At 34.6% G+C, this 14,885-nt stretch overlaps 1 protein-coding gene across 25 annotated transcripts in view; it reads right to left on the reverse strand.

Annotated features, from left to right (window-relative positions):
* Positions 1-14,885, reverse strand: part of RIMS2 (regulating synaptic membrane exocytosis 2) — a 446,716-nt gene that overhangs the window by 312,980 nt on the left and 118,851 nt on the right. The gene's annotated exons all lie outside the window — the stretch shown is intronic.

The following is a 14,885-nucleotide window of genomic DNA, read 5'->3' on the forward strand; positions in this document are numbered from 1 at the left end:
CAGAGTGAGATTTTGCAACCTAGTATGCACTGTGAATACCATGAACTGTACAGAAAATAAATATCCCCAACTAAAAACCCTTTTTTCTTTTCTTTCAATGCTTGTGCCAGAGGATGACATTACATAACAGTACAGAAAATATTTTATCACTGTCAGATTAAAAATAACAATAAAAAGTATTTTCTTTATAATATCTCATTTTCTATCCACAGCTTTTAACATCTTAGCACTAATTACAAAATCTCCAAATAAACCTACATAAAATGAGGTCCATTATTAAGACTCTTCCACTGAAAGCAATTTGTATCTCAGATGATGAGGGAATAAGCATCTCTCCAGCTAATTCAAGTGTGTTGATATGCTCAGAAGGAAGAAGCCATCCAGGCTTCCTTGGCCAGAAGGATGGCAGCTACGACACAGATTTTAAAAGAAAAAAAAAAGGGAACAAATTCATCTCCTGGCCCCCAGGAAAAAAAGATATATATGCAACTCTCCACTACCACCCATGTTAAATATTAAAAAAAAAAATACATTAAAATATCTGCTAATAAATCTGTTTGCAAAACTCATGTGAAACCCTACAAAGTACTACCCAAAAATAGTTTTTAATACCTGTTTTTCTATCCACAGCATATTGTGAATTACGGAAGCATTCGTATTTGAGCAATGTATTACAATTTGTGATAGAAGTAGTAGGCTCTATGTCTGTCAAAGCTGATAACTTGAGAGATCCTGAAGTAGGAACTGATGGGTATTTGTGATTATCTTCCTATAATAAAATGAAAAAGTAATACTTGGTAACCACCTTATCGATATTACAGAGAATTAATGTTTAGAATGGAAGAAAATTTGCTTTTACATTCATTCCATCAAAAAAAACCCCACAAATTGTCTTATCTGCTCCAAGAAACAGAGTTGTTCTGGCACAAAAGTTCAAGTCATTCCAATCAGTATAATTGCACCACTTAACAGTTCAGAGGCAATGGTGGCCAGTTGGTACAAGATTAGTATATTATCATATATTTCAAGAAAATTACCCTTTTATTGTGTGCCTTATGAATGGGCATGACAGTCAAAATGCTTCTGTAGTTGCAACCACATTCTGAACATTTGACATTCATTTTTCTATGTCTTCATTCTCAGATATTTTAAATGGAAGTTAGGGCATACACACTTTTTTCTTCTCTTTCTTATTTTTTTTAAGACTGTCCTAAAACTACTGACAAAAGACATACTTAAAACCCCTAAATTTTAATGTTAGTTTGGAGTAAGGAATAACGAGTACTACACAGATACTCATGCATGTAAAATGTTTCATAGGTAAGTAAAACAATACAAGGCAAATACTTCCTAGTTGATGTTAGCAGAAAATTCGGCTATAATGAAATGGGGTTTGTGCAAATACATATTTTTTCGGACATCTGAATTTTCATCAAAATTGAATGTACTGTTAATTTAAAGCACTATTTTTTATTTTGAAAAACGAATGGAACAGAATAAAACAGAATTGCCTTTCTTTCCTGACCCTTCTAATGCACTCCTAGAGACCCTTTAGTCAATAAACAATTGTTTCCTGTATTTTTATGTGGCCTAGAGTATTATATTAGCCCTTCAATGTAGACTTCCTAGTAATATCTCTTTTTAGGTACTTCTACCTTTCCCAAAATTTTATCCTTCATCTGAGAAGAATCAAGGAAGCAAGGAGACCTAACAAGAAGAGGCTGAAGGGAATGCAATGAAGGGGCATGAGCAGAGTAGGCGCTGCCCACTGATGCACCCATCCTTTGAGAACCAGAAGAAAACTGACAAGCAAAAGGAGTCAGTAGAGACACACATAAAATTTATTTTCTGTACTTTGATATTGTTCAAGAGCAAAATGGTACAGATACTATTTACCTTATTTTAATGCTGTTACAGACCTTCAAATGTGTCACTGTCTCTTATACTAAAAAATTTCTTTTGGGAAGGGCAGTGATTTAGCTTAATTTCTAACATGCAGGAAATTATACCTCAGCATTTCCAAATTAAAAGCTTCACATAAGAATGTTGGAAAAGACAGGGATTCATTTTCTACCTATTTGATATTTAACTTGAGATCTCTTTTTCTGTTCTTCAGGCCTCTGGCTCTACACTCTCCAATACCCATATTAGAAGAAAAAAGTGTCCTATAAGCACAGGTTTCTCTTTTTTTTGAACACCCCTAATTGTGTACTAAATAAGCACCAGGTAAGACAAGCACTGCTCAAGCACTTCTGTTTCTAGCATTTCCTATCTTTTGAGGGCTTCATTAAAATAATCTTGACAGTAATCTTTATTATGGTATTTGATATATACTTCTAAAAATATTTATGTACATGTTCTTGTTATTTACGGTTTAATAATAATACATTTCATTTCCACACCAATTTTATCGAGGATTTCATGGAAATGAAGACCAAGTACTTCAAAGATAATGCAGAGAAAGAGTCAAATGAGTCTAGATAGTCTTAACACGGTTGACAGCCTATTTCAAAATGAAAAGACAAGCTTGAGAAGGCATCATTGGATCCATTAAGCCAAGCTACCCTGAGGTCCATACAGATACCTCTCTCCGTAGCAAAACTGAATCTTAATAGAAGTCCACCATATACAAGTTTTTCAGAAGAAAAGTTATCTAAAAAGCTCCCAAATATGAGCATGTTCAAATTTATATAAAATATTTTTATTTCAAACATAAGATTAAACTTCCTTGAATTGATTCTAGATTTCAGAAACATAAATCAATTGTACAAAAAAGTTGAAAATATGTATAAATATGTTATCTCAAACATTACTTACATGCCTCACTTCTTATTATAGGCATATAAAAAAGATTTCACAGGACGCTGTAATTTAAACAAGGTAGAGTCATACAAACTTATTAAAGCTATACATCACAGCTTACAAGACAAAGATTTTTCTGTGATAAAAGATACTATCAAGAATAATTTTGGATTCAATTCCATTCTAATCTACTGGAAAGTATGTAAGTACACATACAAATACTGCATTTTGATGGAAATGCAGAAGAAAATTGTAGAGCTGAGTCACTTGGTGTTTGGGGATAGAAGTGGAATATTTTAAATGTACAGAAAGTCTAATGTCTACTGTCTTTCCATCTGGTCACTACGTAAAATTTTGTAATTAATAGCACATAAATACCTGTATTACACCATCGCTCTCCAATATGCCCTTATCAAAGCATATAGTTAAATACTCCTGATTAAAAATTCTTGACTGACATTCATTATGGAAGAAAAAGTTTCTGAACAAATTCTTTTCAAACAAGTAAGTTAGCAATGGTGGCCCTGGACATTAGATATGTTGTATTACTACTGTTCATATGACTACTCCTTTTGGGTGAGCAAACTGATGTTCCAAGGTGGGACATGACTTTAAGGACTATTGGAAATTCCATTCAAGGATGGGCATTTCACTTCACTATTGCAAGTGAAATGCAAGCAGACTTTCTTTTGGGATAAAGCACACATCCATTTGTATTTCATCACATCCATGTTCAAAGGTTCAGTTTCACAAGAGAAGTTTAGCAACTAATGCAAAATCTACAACTGCAAATTTAAACATAAAACAACAGAAGTCATAGAAGCCAGTATTCTGAATACCTACTATGGAAAACAATTAAGAAAGGGATACTGATAAAGCCTCAAACCCAAAAAGATAAAAGTACCTAAATCCAGGCTACAGGGAAGCATCAGTCTCTGTCCAAGGACTATAAAAATGAATCTTCTTGTTCTGCTGTCGCCTTAGCAGTCATTCAAAATGCACCATTCTTCTTATTATAGGTAGTTGGGCAGTTAGAACAGCATTAGGAAGCATGGAAAAATGAGTCCCAGGTTTCTCTACTGGCTTCCTAAAATATGCCCACAAAGTTCTTATCAACATACCCCTGTTATTCCTAAGGGAATTCGTCTTTGCTGTTGACACTCTTCTCTCTCCCGTAAAATAATTAAATATTGAAAGAACTATTTAATTCACTGAGTTAAACATTAATCAAGAATGGAAAAGTGATACTGATTTTAATCCTTGGTAGTCAGGTCACAGATCTACAATGGAAGATACTGAAATTCCAGCTAAGAGACCAAACCTCATTATAGAAAATATCCACTACCAAAGTATAGTAAGGTAGAAGAAAGTAAATTCATCCTCATCTTACACTTAAAAATATTGGGGGTTTTTTCTTGTGTTTTATTCTCAGTATCTTCACATTTCTTTGTCTCTTTTTTGAGGCATTCCATTCCATTCCATTCCATTATTTAATTTCTTTTAGTGTCCTTCTTTGTATTTCTCCCATGTAGCTATTTAAATTAATCTATACTCTCCCTTTAGTATAAGTGACACTGTTTAGGCCAATAGATGAGACTTAGAAATGTGGACAGTCTTTTTATCTCTTTTTTCTTCCATATTACCATCTATCATCACGACTAATATGCTTGAGGAGACCGGGTAATTTCATAGGGCATAGGGAGAAAGACCCCAGTCAGTGCATAGAGGAGGAGTGGGTAGAACTGAGAGCAATTTCTCATTGACTTTCACAGCAGAAAGACAGTTAAAGTATGGTCAGCAAATAGGCACAACACTGGCATCTGAACTTTGATAAAATTATCAAAAGTGATAGGAAAAGATGTTTAAGTTATTGTGATCTTCCACCACATCACAGAAGAATTGGGATAGAAATTGGGATAGAGATTATAGGCTCAAAAACACCATTATAGGCTGTACTGATTCTGGAGGTCATGGAACTGCCTCCCTCTTGTGTATTTAACTCCCTCTTCTACATTTTCCAGCAGCAAGTGGCACTAACACTTGCTGTTATTGGCATCCCATGCACAAAGGAATCACAAAAGTCAATCTGCTGCTGTTCCACCAGCAGTAACACCAAAATAGTTATTTATCCTTAGAAAAAGCTTCAAAAAAACAGTTAATTATCACAAACCTTGTAAGCATATTCTCTATTAAATACTTTAGGATATGAAGCCTAAGTGATGTGATTAAGGTTGCAGGTAAGAGTAATGTCAGTGGTCCTTGTCTTACTTGTTGTGTAGGATACTAGAACTTTGCTGTTCCAAAGTCTGTTGAAATACATTCCTTGTAGCATCAAGTGTTTAAGTAGCCTAATTCCAGTGAAATCAGGGATAACACTGCATGCCAACAATCTTTGGAGTAAGGCCCAAAAGCGCAGTTCAACACTATGCCTCTAGCACGTTTCCAAATATTGGAACTGCTCTGGTGCCAGTGGAAGCAGTCTGTGCACTGCTCCTCAGTCACGAACTCGCCCAGCAAGTGCAACAATGCTCAAAATGGTAAAGAGGATGCTCTCATTAACCTACTTACACTGAGGATAAAATAAGCTGTTAGTTTACCTTTAGCACCTTTACAGGTATCTGGATATTCCCGTCTCTGAAAATTCTCAGTACTTATGACTTCAACACATAGTGAAAAAGGTAAGCAACAGCCTACTTTTTAACAAAAGACAAAACTAACCTTGACATCTATAGATTCACAAGGAAGTCAAGGAGTACAAAGAACATCAACCCAAAAAGCCAAGTCTTGACAGGAAATTCTAGATCAGTTTTGGACTTCCTAAGTAGAAAAGTGCCAACTGTCCTTCATTAGATGTGCTGAATTCTGTGAGGACACTCAGTAACTTATTTCCCTGCATCTCATCATGGTCTGAGTAAATGAAAGTAATAATCATATTCCACCAATCAGGATGGCTTTAAAACTTCCTAAAAGATGGCAAAGTTAAACATGATATTTTGACTGTAAACTTACTACTTAGGAAAGAATATATTATACAAATAAATACTTGGAAGCTGAGGTTTTATATTTTTAATCAGTTTCTTTTTAATGAAATTCTGAATCTATGAAATGAAAAAATAAAGACTTGCAAAAGTTAAATGTCAGATGTCTTACAATAAATACTGTTACTGATAAAATAATTACACATTTTTTAAAACTCAAATAAGGCAATGGTAGGTCTAACTTTTTTCCTTCCACAGATACTAGGAAATGTGCCATATGTTCACTTGGGGAGTCCTACTGTTAGGGCAGGTATGGACACATACAAAAACTGGCACTGACCACACACAAATTGCGCATTTGAGGATGAGTAAGACAGGAAAAAACTAAACAAATTAGACAAAGGAAATAGGAAAATAATAATTTGAAAACCTATTCTTGTTTATTATGATAGACTACACCACAACAGTACTAATTCTTGAAATGAATAAGTAAGCATGCCTCGCAACTGGGTATACCTCCCAGTATAATTATTTTTAAGCTATCTCTAACATAAATAACTTTGACTTATTTTTTAATTTCCTTAGTGCAATACGGATTATGGCTCCTCAAACCTCTCCTCGGAATTCTCTTTAATACAACAGCTGAAAGAAAATACGGGAAATTTTATTTAAATACGACAAGACATAGAATAGTTGCAAATAATTACATAAAGTGTATAATTTTAATTATTTCTCTTATATTTTTCCTTCTGAATATTCCACAATATATACACCTTACTTGATCTGCAATAAAATTCCAGTGCCTTGTTCCACCGCACTTGCCAGTTCTGGGCATTTCTAAATATTCCTTGCTTAGGGAAACCTATGATTAAAAATTAAGATGTTACCAATTTTAGGCAAATTCAGAGGTTGAATTTAGATTGTTTGATCTTAATAACAAAGACACCCAGATTCATCCCACCTAAATGTAGATGACTAAGGAGTACAGTTTGGAAAGCTAGCCACCTTTTTCTTCCTGTATAATTAATAGAAAGAAAGAAGAAAATGTAGGGGAAAAAGATCATTTGACCTTAAATTGCATGGGCATTCAAAAATAGATTTAATGAAGTGTTTTTATACTTGTTTAATTACTTTAATTAGGAGTCAGGAATATAAATCTGTGGTTGCATTTCTATTGCCAGGTCTGAGAACACTTTCCAGTTCCTGCCTTAGCTGACACCATATCTGAAAAAAATCCAGGTCTGTGCATTCTCTCTCTCTTTCCAACTCATGCATTTTCCCCACATATAACACAGGTATTTTAGGGACCTTCATGGTTTTTAGCAAAACTGCTAGATTTGTTGATTACAGATGTCAGATATAAAAATGAAGCCTTCAAATCCAAGGATATGGGGCTTTAAAATCACTATCCTGACCTAAGACACAATTTATATAAAGAGCTACTAAAGCAGAAATTGCATTTGGCAAACAAGAAAACCAATCTATTTGTCTAATAAATGTACAAATCAATTCTTCAACTTGCAAGAACATGATTCTATTTTGTACTAAAATAATTCGTAAATGATACTAATTTTTTTTCATTTCTGCAGGGCAGGTCAGCTTCCTACAGTACATCTCCACAAAATAAATTTCTGGGTCAAAAACTGATCCCATAATCAATTCTCTGCTTTCCTAGAGTTCTGATAGTTTACTGAAATGGCTAGGCATCCTAACCTTATAGTATGAATATATACATTTGTCCATGTCCATACATGTAGTATACAATATATATATATAATATTTCTTAAAGTATTAAAGGAGTACTATCAAGGTGGAAGAATCAGAGTTAGAAAATACCTAAGTGAGACTTTATTCCCCTGGCTAAAGGAATAGCTCCTTTATCCAACAGGAACATTCCATTTCCTATACATTGGTTGAAGAAGTAGAGAAGTACATGTAATACACAAGGATACAAAAGCTCAATATTCAGTAGTGTGGGATTGCATTTTATGGAAATGGTTTGCTCTGGCTCACCCTTGGAAAATGTATGGTTTATCCCCAGTCTGTACCCTCCCTGCAGTATCGTGTATCTGTAACCTCATTGGCTGGAGAATGTTACCGCGCCCCTTTGAACCTCTGTGATAAGAATGCTAAGGCAGAAGACTCTGCCCTCTTTGCCCCCCTTCCCCTGGAGGCCTCCGGATGCTCCCCTTCCCTCTTCCCCTTTCCACTTCTCCCCTTCCCTTCCTCTCTCCCTCAGTGAATAAACCCTCACCTCATCAGCATCCCACCAGCGTCTGAAGTCTCTTTGCCTGCCAGCATGGGAACACCACGAACCCAAGGACCTGGGGGTCTCCCAGGGGACCACCCCCGGGAGCCCCCCATAAATTTAAACAACAACACAGTAGATGCTGCACCTTGTAGAACATGTTGTTTAGAATAGTATATTTCAACCAATTTTACCTTTACCTGACTTACAATCAATTGCTATTTCCTCGCCCCTCATTATAGTACATGAATTCCGCTTTATGCCTCATTTGCAGTTCTGGATGGTTCACCAATGAGATGCGTCTCACTAGATGAGAACTGCTGGCCTAGAACAGAGATTTGATTGATTTTTGAAACAGTGCACTGAAAAGTTCATCTGCTACAAAAGAGAATTCTGTTCTTCACGTTCATAAACAGAGATCGGTTTTCACCTTTCAAAAATACAAAAGGTGATTCAAAATACTACTAAAGAAGTATTTTGCATGATTAGTAGTTTAAATACTAGTAACAGAACCTGAAAATACACTCAGTAACAGTTTGCAGATACCTGTCTTTCCTCTCCATTTCAGGATGTGGTATTCAAGGGGCAAGTTGATTTCTTCAGTGCTCACAGGCAGTTGGTACTTACATCCCTTATTCTCCAAGTTATAGAAATTTAAGCAGCCCGCAAAAAATAAATCCTATGACAGTCCAACAATGATTATCAACTACGTAAATGCCCCCAACACAGAAATTATTCCAATAATAAAGAGATAAAGAGATAATGTTTTCTTCATGAAAGACACAGTTACCACTGTTACGACATCCTTTACACAACTGCTTTTTTGGTAAGCACGCTGATCATAAATTTCCTTGTTATGTAAAGAAAACAACAATTACATTAATCTTGAAATCCATGGTGGTTATACATTGCAGAATTTGGCTCTCATTCACAATGAATTTGGGAGTTTAATTAATTTTAGAAATTACTTTTTTCAGATGACTGATTTGGTCCTTAAAAGTCCAGACTTGTGTTGGGTGTCAGTGTGTCCGGGTGATCTGTGACAAAAACAAAGGCTAATACATGGGCAAACTAAAAGACAGGTCATTGTCCAAACGACAGTAAGACTAAAATCAGTCTTTTCATTTAGTTTAACAGAAGCTGACAACACATCTATCCACTGGATTGTTTATTAATTTTTGCTGTTCAGTCCACTGGTTAAAAATTTGAGTCTTTCATATCTTGGGGATGAGTTCAAAGAGATTAATTTATCTTCCTTTCATGTCATTATGAGATTTATGGTCTCCTGGGTTGCTCCTATATTCACTGATTGGAATACCAGAAGAATATTTTCCTAATGATCACACACTTCTGGAATTCATTTCCTCTGATAGTGTCATGGAGCCTGGATTTTATAAGCATTAAGGCTGTGTAAATATTTTATTTAGGAATGATTTCCATTTAATACAGGAGTTCTATTTAAGTGGAATAAAGGCATCATTGGCCACTTGGGAAGGGAGTTAGGGTTAATTTCATAATTGATTGTTGTAATTGTAAGGCTTCATGACTCTTGGTGACATAGCACAGGATAAATTTCTAAATAAATCTCATTTTCAGACAGAAAAAAAGTGCTTCTGAAAGAATTATCTGTATGACACATAGAAAGTGAAATTTCAAATCCTCGTTTTTAGCAAACTCTCCTGGTTTTGTTAGCTTCACCAGGCTTAACACCAAAAAGAACTGACAGCTTTTGGGGAAATATACCAAAAGGACACAAACATTCTTATATGTGCTCTTAATTACTTGGAGGAGGACAAAAGAAGTAAAGTAGGTGAAAATGATACAGATCTATGTTAGTGCATCAGTCATTGCTGCAATGCAGTTTATCACTATCCAAAACAATTTTTTTGAGAGGTTGAGACTCTATTAGTACTGCACTTAATATCCAAAGCTCAAGAGTTTGAGTCCCATCTACAATGTATTCTTATCTTTTCCATTATTTAAGTGACATATCTTCCTCTTTTCCTTCTTGCTCTAGTTCTCAGAATCTTTAGAATTGATATTCTAATTTTGGAAAGAATATCTGCATTGAAAAATCTGCTGAGTAGAAATTAAATTATACTTTACTTCAATTTTACTTTATTCAGAAGATCAAATTTCTAGCTTCAAATATTCATATATATTTTGTAAATGAAAGTCAATTCTTCAGTCTTCATTGTATGTACTTGAGACACAAGAAGCACCCAAAATATACATTTTTTTATAAGAAATGCATATCCAAGTTAAATTTGATTCCTTTCAAGACTACTTTTTTTTTGTTCTAAACCCTGTTAATAAATGGTACAGGAAGATTAATCATTACATGTCCATTTTAGGAAGAAAATGCAATTATCTCATCCTAGTGCGGAGGTGGAATTACCGAACTAACCTTTGAGTTGTCAAATTTCTTATATTCAAGGGTTGAGATTGTTGAACTAATTGTGATTCCTCTTCTAGCTTAACTATTTTTCACTGTTCTAACTGCAGCATAAAGATGCAACTGAAGCAGGTCATTTTTTGTCAGCCCAGCACCTCATGCCAGAATCAAAATATTCAATTAAAATTAATCTACCTCTTCAAAAAAAATCAGGTTTGTGCACTGATTTGGAACTCTAGAATGCAATGTCCTTCTGAAGCTTACCAATTTATTTGGCATTATAAAGCAAATCAGATGTTTTTTGCTTTAATCTCCTTGGCCCTGCTAGGTATTTTAATTTTTTTAAGTAATTATCAAGAACCCATTTAAAGTCCAGCATTTTCACAAAGTCATTACAAAAGTAACCTCTTGCAGCTAAAATGCATTTCTTTCTATCACAGCCTTACCATAAGAACTGTTTTCCTTGCCATTTTCTTTTTACAAGGAAAATGGGATTTCTGCAGCAAAGTTCATGGTGTGTCCTATTATAAGCTGCATAACAGAAACTTGCTTAGGCAGATAAATTACATCTAGGGGCCAATTCAAGCAGATAATACCAGCTGACAAAACCGTGGACCAGAAATTTGGAAAACTCTTTTTGCAGCAACTTAACCTCTTGATATTCTATGAAGATGATACACCTTCTGAGGTCCCTAAAAGCATTTTCAGAAAGCTCAGTGCTGCAGAACTGGGCACTTGCTGATGTCATTTTCTAAAAACACCGGGCCATGATTACAGGGCTGCATAATAGTTCAGGAAGTCAGAACAAGTCACTGTATACAGAACCCACTGCATATCATATACAGATATTACCTTGGATTTTAGAACTCCATTTTAAGAGTCACTGACAAAGTCACCTACATTTCCTACTTAACTTGAAATGACATAGCACTGCACTACTTTGCTGCAACTATACCCTTAAAATGTCTGTGGCTGTCTTCATTCTGGTTAGTAAAAAATGTAGAGAGCTCCTTTTATTCTGAAAGGCACAAAATTAAGATTTCTCAGAGCTTGGGAGAGAAGTATCCAATTAGTTCACCACAGAACTGAAAGCACACTTAGAAATAGTTGCAGAATTACTGGTTTTAAAGTGAGGAAAAGAAGTGAACTACATCAAGGGGAAGGTAAAAGAAGTGGCTTAGAGAAGAACAGTGTCTGTCTTTATATGAAAAAAGATCATGGTTATATCTCTGAAAGTACTTTCAATGTCTAGCCAGAATTTGGGGTTTTTTCTCATACCACTGAAAAAGAGATAGTGATACACAAAAGAAATGAGGTAATCAAATAACTAACTAACTTAATAATTCTATAAGGATGTTCCAGAGTAGGCAAAGGGATGAAAGAATTTGTCTTGAAGAAGAAACAGAAACAGAATAATCATGCTAAAGACAAGGTAGAAAGAAAATCCTATTGCTTAATAATGTAATTTTGACTTTTGAAAATATGGTCACCCTGATCCTATTACACTCATTTTTGTTACATTTTTTCCTCGAATCTGATTTAATAAAATAGATTGACAGTTACTAAAATTTTTAATCTTACCAGGTAAAAGACAAGTGACAACTAAATTGCACTGCAGAAGTGATTTCTTTATAATTTGTGAGTTCTAGAAATACAAAGAAAAAGCCAAATAATTTGCACCAGTAACAACTATGCAGTCTCACTTTTTTATTTTATTTCAGTCTATATAACTATGGTAAAAAAAATTTTAAAAAAAAAAAAAAAAGCCATTCATTTAATTGCTTCCTGCAGATCCCAGGACTACTTGGCTGCTACAAACGATAAACTTGACTTAGCAGAGTTCCTTACCAAATGTTAGAAATTTCCCTCAGGTGGACTCCACAGATGTATCTTATTCACCCTTACACACCATTTCTTTTAAAATATGAAATATAAAAAAATCTGTTATTTGTACTTCTTAAGAGAATTTATCCTCCAAAGAACAGAGGACAGTACAACCAAGGCTTATGAGCCCACACTGAACTCTAGCATCCAAGTTTATGCAAGGTCACCAAAACTGCACTTCAAGACATGCTCACCCCAGAAAGGTATTGGCCTCGTTAACTTAAAAAAAATTATAAATTCTGCTACCTTCAATTTTTTTAATATTGCTTTTATACAGGATCAGTTTAGTTAAAAGTACATTTAGTGTCATAAATGTTAGCTGCAGTTAGTACTTAATAAAAACGTTCAACACTCTATCTGTGCTTACAGATTTAAGTTATTAACAGTCTTTTAGCATAGGTAAAGACATAGTTGTGCTATGCAGAAGTTGAGCACTCCAATGGAAGGTCAAATTCCCCTTCAAAGGTACCAAATATCAGCACTGAATATCCAGACTTCCCTGAGATCAAGACTGAGAAAAATCAGTGAGAGCTTTCAATAAGCAGCATGGAATAAATGTCAACTGAGAGAAAAAAATAAATAAATAAACAGTAACAGTAAGCAAAATAACATCATGTTGTAATGGAATTATTTTTGAAAAGACTCTCTACTGCAAACTGTGAAAATGAAATTCCCTAAAATCTACATGAGATTAGCTCACTGTGGAGAATGATTGCAGCTAAGGTAACATTGTCACTTAAAGCTGGAATTAGTTATTTTTGTTATGTTCTTAATTAAAGCACTCCACAGTATTTGAAAATAAGTATGACGGTTTTAGATTGTTTATTAAGGTAGGTTTGTTCTGCTATAGTTCTAGAATTTCCCTCTTCTCTTTCTCTCTTTTACAAACAGATTATCTTTCTAAAAAAAGGATCCAAAATTGTGGCTGCCTTTGATCAGAGGCCCAAGGCTACTCAATATAGATTCTACCGCTAGATAAAGGCTCACCTTAAAACAATAATAAAATATATCTTTTAATAAATCGTAGTCAGTTAGAGAAAATTAGAGAGGAAGGGAAGCAATGCACTGCTCAGAAAAACCCCACTGAAGTCACAGTGTGGCTGCACGTCCTGGACGGTGTGTCAGAGCTGACACTTCATGTGAGCAGGGGTTCCACAAAACCAATATTAGGAGACAAAGAACTGTACAAGGAGTTTCATTTCTCAGGAAACAGACAGTTCTGCAAAGGTAATGGAGAGAAAAAGCTCCACCTTTTTTACAGAAGTTAGAACAGAATGAATATCCTACAACCCATTGCAACCTAACAATGACAGGTAGAAACAAAATGCACCCACTATAGGTAGCCTGACTGTTAATAGACAGTGTAAATATAATTCAGGAACTCCTTACTGAGACAGTGCTTTACAGATCATATCAAAATCTTTACTCATCTTCAAAAGCGGGTGTCACTTTTTCTTTGTCCTAAGTGTCTAATTATTTCATTAAAATTTCTGCACTAAAGGATTTCTGACTTTCTTGGACACACAGTACTTCTCTATAATTAAATACTGCACTTTCTCTGACTCTCTCCCCATAAATTTCTATTGCTTCCTCTGGCCATAATTGTTAAATTATTTTATAATGTCATCTGAGATTGAGAGTACAGATAAACTTAACTTCAGTTTCTACCTGAAAACTGGAACAGCCATGAAATGCTGATCCACACCTTTAATCCTATGTATAAATGAATTAAATAATTAAAACAGCAGTTCTCTGAAGAAAAAACTAATTTATTTGTTCTAAACTACTATCTCAAGAATCATAGAAAGTGTACAATGAAATGAAAGCACAAGAAACAAAAGCAAAAGTACTGAACCTAGTTTTCAGATTGACATTGGTTTTACCTTACAGCTCTAAGGACTATTAATGTAATAAAAATGCTGGAATGGGAGTAGGAAGATGAATATAAAACCTTAGTCAGATGCAGTTCAAACCCTATAAAACTTAAATCTTTAGTTGATATGTTAAAAATACTGTCAAGTACCTCAAAAACCCTTTGCATTCTGTTCTAGCACCAGGGAAAGTCACTGTGAGGCCTTTGCAGTCATGCATGGAAAAAAATACTGATTCAATTTTAAATTCAACCTGCAAATTTCTTGTATAGAGTCTTAAATTTATTCATTAAGTGAAAGAATATAATTATGCTTATCAACAGTTGTGGGTGTTTCGCTGCTGTGGTGGTCAAAAATGTGGAAAAAAATCTCTTTTTTTATGACTTACATAAAGAATTCTGAAAAGTTTAGAGACACTGTTGTCTGAGCATGAGCAAACCTGCACACAGCTTTGTCAGTCTGACTCTTGAATACTAACACAATTTAAATACTGTCCCTACACAATTATTTTAATATTTCTCACTGTCTTTAAATATTTCAGCAGGTAAAAAGATAGCAAAAAAGTTAAAATACCTCTATTTTACTTGAGAATCAGTTAAAATGCTTTGCTTTCAAATATGCTTAGTCTCCACGGGTCGAAATAAAGGGGTTTTAACACATCTGGCCTAGAAATCTATCAATTCAGGTAACTCAGAAATAGAAACAAT

The sequence above is a fragment of the Prinia subflava genome, chromosome 1 (assembly GCF_021018805.1).
Source record: "Prinia subflava isolate CZ2003 ecotype Zambia chromosome 1, Cam_Psub_1.2, whole genome shotgun sequence".
Lineage (NCBI taxonomy): Eukaryota > Metazoa > Chordata > Aves > Passeriformes > Cisticolidae > Prinia > Prinia subflava.